At 35.5% G+C, this 7,500-nt stretch overlaps 1 protein-coding gene across 12 annotated transcripts in view; it reads right to left on the bottom strand.

The window, feature by feature from the left end:
* Positions 1 to 6,354: 6,354 nt before the first annotated feature.
* LOC144970340 (transforming growth factor-beta-induced protein ig-h3-like) overlaps positions 6,355 to 7,500 on the bottom strand; it is a 99,859-nt gene continuing 98,713 nt past the window's right edge. For 11 of the 12 annotated variants that reach the window (XM_078909866.1, XM_078909867.1, XM_078909870.1 and 8 more), the window contains one exon: positions 6,419 to 7,500. This exon is cut by the window's right edge and continues 1,351 nt beyond it. The gene's annotated coding sequence lies outside the window, so the exon portion shown is untranslated. The other variant, XM_078909873.1, reaches the window with a different exon arrangement.

The raw sequence follows: 7,500 nt of genomic DNA, 5'->3' as shown, positions 1-7,500 counted from the left end.
GATACCAATATAAAAATTTGGGAATAGAGATGATTCCTTAAAATATTGCAACGAACTCCAAGTTCCTATTTATTGTCCTTACATCTCTAGATTCACTTTTATTTCCCGATTCATCCCGGCATAATACCGTTTCAAGACGATGAGTAACATTTTGAGTTGTTTTTAGAGTAATTCCATTACAACAATGAGGCCATTACATTTTGTGTAATCAGACCTGCAAATAAGTACACGTCGGTTTAAGGGTTATGACATTTCTATTCTTGATGCCAACGTCTATGATTTGAAAGAATTTGATATTTCTATATCTGGGTTAGGTTCCCGACCTCCCATAGTGGGCAGGGAGGTACTTGCTGTCTTCTCTCCCCCTATATCTGTTTTCCAACATGATTTATGTCTTGGAATGAAAATACTTGGTTTTGTCCTGGCCCTGACTGGAGACCCTTGCTGGGAGGGAAACAGTCAAATGTAGAGTTATGGTTTTGGGAGATATTTTTTTCTTGTAAATCATCTCTCTTTTATGCATTGTATTATTTTTGTTTTACATAAACTTTTGAGTGTGTTCCTCTTTGTGGGGACATGTGCTTGTGCCAGGATAAGACATTGAGGTGATCTCAAGCAAAGTACATTGATAGTGTGCTCTTGGAATCTTCACCTGTTCCCTATTTGAACTAATTCCCCTGTCTTCCTTTTCCTTGGGTACTTTAATTGTAAATCTATAACTTTTTACTATCCGATTTTCTTCCTTTTTACTGGAGCTGATATAACCTAAATGCGTTGCAAGCGCCGTAAAACCCTTAAAAACCAACAAAGAAAATATTTCTATTTGTTACTACCAATGTATGATTGCATCGATGTGGTATAGATTTATTGTCTGTTTTATTGTCTATTTGCAAGAATGCTATGACTTTGTAATTTATCAAAACTCATCGGATAATATTCAAGATTGAATACAAAGTTAGATTTTTATAAAATCATCATTATGACTACCATCGCCATCCGCATCATTATCATCATCATCATCATCATCATCATCATTATCATCATCATCATCATCATCATCATCATCATCATCATCATCATCATCATCATGACAATTATACACAAAAGGAGTATGTTTCCATTCAATAAAAAATAGTATGTACCATTAGTTTGGGTAAGATTATTTATATTATGAAATTTCAATAAACGATATTATGATATTATTCTTTACGTGTAAATCATTCTTATTTCTTTGGAATTTCTTGGAATTTTGAACTTTATGAAACTGCGTGAAAGGAGTTCTGACAGATTTGTTGATGTTCTGAATCAAGTTGATAACAGCAAATGAATAGCTAAATGAATGTAGTAATAAAAACATTTTATTGAACATTTCCAACCTTCAACAAGCCCCCCCCCCCCCCTCCCCCAAATATTAGGGGAAAAGTGAATTTCAATTGCCTGTTTGATCCATATGACTTGATATAGCTTATAAACCTTTCGCCTCTCTGTCATCGGACTGGGACGCATCGGCTGCCTCCACCAGGGCGTGCTTTAGGTTTAACCATCGTTGTCTCAGGATTTGTCTGCAGTGTCTGAAGATCTTCAATGGTTTTGGGAATCAGTCGATGATCTTCAATGTCCTTCGATCTTGGTTGTGCCAGACGGGTTATTGGTCTTCCCTCGAATGGGATTCAACACCTTTTGAAATACACGGTAATTGCAATAATGGCAGTAATATTTGGATTCCGTCTTAGGATATGTTTAAAAATGCACCATCTCTGTTTCAGAATTCCCAATTTCATATTGGGATTTATTTGTTGATTAAAAAAATGTTTAGTGCTTTTTTGAAATGCTTACAGTAGAATGCATCAAGCTTATCTTTGTTTCCAAATAAGGAGGTGATCTTCAAAACCCGCTATGTGACAACCATACAGAAAATGAGCTAATCCCACCGTTCAATCAATTGAACTCATTGAAATGTTAATATTCAAAATACTTATGATACTGTTCTATAAGCCATAGAAGACAGTAATTTCCTCTTTAACTCTCTAAATAAATGATAAAAAATAGCAATTTTCTTTGAATGATGAAGAACAGACTTAGCAGAATTTGAAAGTTATCTCTTCAACTTTAGGACCGTAGTCAACACTATTAATGCATGCTTTCAATCAATTGCTTAACGCGTAAAGCGGATGGCAGGAGGGAATCAAACTGGAGTTACCAAGGGCCATCCAAAAAGTAAGTTTCTCTCTCTTCGCAATTCGCAAACAAAATAAACAAAAACAATGAAACTTGGCATAACTTACCTTCGTCTTATGAGCTATTCAAGGAAACAACCGCCATTGGTTATGCACTTATGCACTCTCCTCAACCAACTTTCAATTGCTGACGTAAGACGTTTTGTCCAGCTGTCTTATTGATGCACGTGTTGCAAAAAATAAATAATAAACGTCCTATTCTGTCTCAAAATTTTGACTCCGAAGGTATTCTTTCATTTTTTTTAAAATAGCCAAAAGTCATACGGTACTAAATCCGAAAAAATATTGTGAATGATCTAAAATTTCCCATGCGGAATGGTCAAGAAGTTCGTAGAGGTGTGCACTCGGGCGTTGTCATGATCAAATATGACTCCATATTTGAGTAGATCAGGTCGATTTCTTTTCTTATTGCTAATCTTGCAGAACCAGTTTATAGTATTTGACAATGGTTGTTGTACCAATACAAACTGAGAAACACAATGTTATGCCGGAGATGTCGCAAAAAAACATGTGCATCCCCTCAGAGATCCCTGCTTTCGACGGACTTTCTCACTTGTTCACCCTTGTTTCTCCATTTAATAGACAGTCTATTTTTCTGGATCTTATAAATGAATTTGATATAGATACTTAATTAGCAATCTCGTCACATGTCTCTCTCCTGTCTTTAGCTAATGATCGCTCTATTACTGATATTCCTGCATCTCCTGGGATCGCTGTGCCAGGTCTTCTTTTCAAAATCTCAGACGCCATGTCAATGCGACCCTCGAAAATGACTATTCTCCATCCATTTTATCCGGCTATAAGATCAATATTTATCACAGGGGATGACTTATCTAGAACGATTGAAAATTGTATTACTACTCGAGTTAAAATTCTTGAACATTAATTTTGCTGACCACTGTGGTCTCTATGTTGGTAGGAAACGGAAATTCATTCGGATCTGTTCAGTTAAGTGTCCCGGGCAACTTAAATTTCTTAAATTAAGAAATTGAGATTTATTGACTTGAACTGCCTTGTCTTATTTAGACCAGAAAAGTACTTCTTTTAAGACTTGCACAATTACGAAATGGGGAAAGGCGGAGTGGCCGAGTGGTTAAGACATTGCACCGTGACCGGAAAGTCTCGGGTTCGAATCTGCACGCCATGACCTCAAACCCCTTCGAGATGGAAAACCGATAAAGTAAGGTAAGGTAATAAGCAGTCATTATGGTTGCCATGATACAAAAACTGACTCTCCCTAATTGTAAGAATATTTCTGAATCCAATAATATAAAGATAAAATCTAAAAAGGAATGTCTGAAACACCCCAGACAAAGGATAGAGAAAATGCAAGTAAAAATCGGCTTGCTAGACCGATTTCTAAACAAGGGATATAATCTAATAATTACTACCAAATTGAAATAAATCGAATCATTTTGCTTGTTATCTCCCTGTCAAATGCTTTATGTAATTTTTCAAACCGAGAAAGCTTTGTCAAAAAGTAATTTAAAATGTGTGACAGACTATGTGAGACAGACCGATAAGAATAAGCAGAAACAGAGTAAGAATCAACTACTATTTTCATGTGTTGTCTGCTTAGTCTAATTGTTGTCGTTTTGTGTGGTCTAATGGTATGACATGGTTCATTCAAGTGTCACAGTGGGTGGCGTAAGTCCTAGGGAAAACATCTTCTTTACTCACATTATTTCACTACATCGTGTAAAATTAGTATCAAAACAGTAAGAACATCATTCATTTCTGTCGAAAAACAATGTCTCGTCTTATAATATGTTCAATGTTGTTGTTGGCTTGGGAATCCTTGTAAAGCGCCTCATCCACGTTTCGTAGACATTGTTCTAAAACAATTACTTACATCATTTGTCAAGATTATCTGCATTATGTCGTCTTTAAAAAACTAGAAAATAACGACCAAAAACTGCATTTTTAAACAGTTTCGTTTTATATTTATTTGATTATATACAATATTTATAACCATAACCATTGAAAACAAAAATGATACAATAAAATAAAACTATCAGATTCTACTCCGTTTTTAATTCAAATGGAACAAATATACAGCTCTTAAATTCAAACTCGATGTTGTAGACTTTCTACCACTGCCCTGTCGTACTCGGAAAAAATGTTTTTAACATGTTTGGTCTGAAAACTCTTCTTTCGACCCACGTCATTTAAACAAAAAACTCCCAAACCTGGGACTTCAAGTACCAGGTTTGGGAGTTTTTAACAAGATGAGGGTAATTTCCATTTATCGATATTTGAAAAAACGTTATTTCTTACCGTGATTTTAAAAGCGTGTATTTTCCAGTGTTTACGGCCATGTTTGTTATGAAAAATAATCACGTCAGCGTGTGATTTCCTATTAAAACTGATGGGCTGTGTCCACAATAAATTATTTGGATATTTGTTGTACATGCCGAACAGTCGAAATTGTGGTTCCGCCAGAATTCGAACACCTTTCATAAAATGAATGGCATTGTAGAGTATTGTGGTGCAAATCTTGGTATTCTATATCAAATCATTGTGAAAGTGCTCATAAACTGGAAGACTACCAAATCCAGCTCGTAGGCATGTACATAAGATGGTTATGATTAGTAGATATATAATGAATTCACGTAGGAGCCTATCCATCCTCCAACCAATATGGATTGTGTTTGTTCTTCAACAACAGAAACAAGAATTATTTGATGAGCACGTGATTGGCATAACTTTCTTGTTCCGCTAACTACGACGCTTTGTCACTTTTCTTGTAACACAGACATGCTTACCACTATGACAAATATGGAGAACTACGTTGTTTGGCTCCAAATGCAGGACTGTATATTATGCATCTTTGAGTCAATGAAACTTGGTAGAATATAGACTTTCAGATTAATGGTCTCTACTCTAGATCATATTTCTGATCATACTATAAGCAAATTGTTCATTTATGAAATATTTATGGTGAGTTCCATTTTTGCTTAGAAAAAAAATTACGAATTTTAACATTTTTAAGTACGTCAATCTTTTTAGTTCTCTGACAGCTACCTTCAGTGGATGTCTGCTGGCAAAGTCAATCAACTCTCTAGTTTATGAGCATATTTATACATATTTGAAATCGCCTGTTCCCGAAAATTTTGAACAATAGTCCCACCTGAGGGGCGATTATATTTACTGGAAAAATATCCTTAAGATAATTATGTTTCTAATTTCCATTTGCAACCAGTTAAAATCAAATTACAAAATCCAAGACGGAATCTGTTTCTATCCTAATGAGTACGGGTCATTTCTTGCTTAACAATATAGCTAAGGTAAATACTCCTTGTTGACAATAAAAATTGGGGTTGCCATTTATTTCAGCATCCTATCCACCGGGAGGAAGTTAACAACAATATCTAATTTAATAACCATTTTCAATAACAACGGTTAAATATCAATACGAGTCAAGCTTCAATATCGTTGTTACTGCTTGCCTGGTGGAAATGGGTTAATTTAACATAAAGTAATTTTGAATGTGGCATATAAAGGATTGATGGAGCCTTTTTAAAATGTATAGAGCGCTATTGTTAAAATCACAAAGGGATATCTGACTCATAACTTTAGGAAGAACTGCGTATTAAAAATCAGCACAGTTGACAAACTCTTCGATTCTTCACAGTTATTGTTGAACGATTATTAAAAATTGTGTTTTCACATGCCACAGTTTAAACATTGAATTGAGCTAAACCACTGACTTAAAATCAGCAACCTTCTACTGGTTTATTTTACCATCCAAGTTTTGGTTTGACGCAAGTTACACTATGACTCGTAATAAGGGGGGGGGGGGGGGGTCAATTATTAATTTTTGCTTGTTCTTCGTTAAAGCTCGAAAAAGATGTCATTATTATGATCTTCTCTGTCACAGTAGACAGAGCTGTATGAGGTAAAAATTATTTCAGTCACTAGAGTAAAAAATCTATTTACTGATCAAATTTACAAGAGAAAGGGTCAATTGAACTTAAGTGGATATTGAGATATCAATTTGATTTTCAGACTTAAATTCTACAACTTCCGTAAACTTCTGAGGTTTGAACGAGCAGAATACTCGAAGCAAATAAACAGCTTCAGAAATATAACAGATATAAAGTTAATTGGAAGTTACTTATCATCTCTCTCTCTCTCTCTCTCTCTCTCTCTCTCTCTCTCTCTCTCTCTCTCTCTCTCTCTTTCTTTCTTTCTTTCTATCTCTCTTTCTCTCTCTCTCACACACATTCTCTCTCACTTTCTCTCCCCCTCTCTCTCCCTCGCTCTCTCTCTCTCTCTCTCTCTCTCTCTTCCTCTCTCTCTCTCTCTCTCTCTCTCTCTCTCTCTCGTTTAATCATAATATGGTAACGATGTCAATAGCAACATTAAAAGAAAACATAATATTCATCAATCTATGAAAAACTTATCCATGTGAATGAAGATTGAAGATGAAAATTATATTTAACATAATAACTTTTTCCATGTCCCTGCTCAGTGAATGTGTCAACATTTATAAGTTAATGACAAATTATATCGATTCCGAGTGTGGTTATCTTTTTACCTTCTTGCACTGAATTTCCACAAACAGGTACACAGTAAACCTTCTTTTCTTAGGTCAGGGACTACTAAGAATAACACCCTCACAAAAGATTACTTTGAATTAATTAAGAACTAGAATTTGCCACAACTGATGCTTAAAATTGAATTTTAAGTTGAACTTATAATAAAAGGGGGGGGGGGGGGGGTGGGGGGGGGAGGGGGCGTGGCCGAGTGGCGAGTGGTTAAGGCCGAAGGTTCCAGGTTCTGCCCCGCTTCAAGCATTTTCGTTTTTGACCCCGGGCAAGATTATCAACCTCCCAATTAGCTCACTTTGGAGGGGAACATGGGTGATTCTTGTTGACATCAGACCTGTTGTTTGATGGGTTTATATATATTCCGTCATGGAATGCATGGGTGACGGTGTCTAATGATGCTGTGGCGGAAGGGCGTGATTATAATTTGATGATTTGAGGCTCCGTCAAAAGGTCGTTTTGTACGATTCGAGACCAAAAACACTAAATACAAAGATAATTGGAAAAAAAAACACACCTAAAGAATATTTTTATTATAATCGGTTTTTCTTGGTTTGATTATGAAAAATAAACCAAAAACTAGCGAGCTGGCACCAAACGTATGGTTAAAATCGTTTATCAAAAATTCGAAAAAGTGTCACCAAAGTTGAAAATATACAAAAACAATGTTTTAAGTGTAGCCTACTGCTTTATGTTTGTGAAAGTTGGAAAAT

This window comes from Berghia stephanieae, chromosome 4, assembly GCF_034508935.2.
Source record: "Berghia stephanieae isolate SIO BIC M18660-M18661 chromosome 4, UCSD_Bste_1.3, whole genome shotgun sequence".
NCBI lineage: Eukaryota > Metazoa > Mollusca > Gastropoda > Nudibranchia > Aeolidiidae > Berghia > Berghia stephanieae.
Note: the sequence above shows the minus strand (reverse complement) of the source record. Positions and strands in the feature narration are given on the sequence as shown.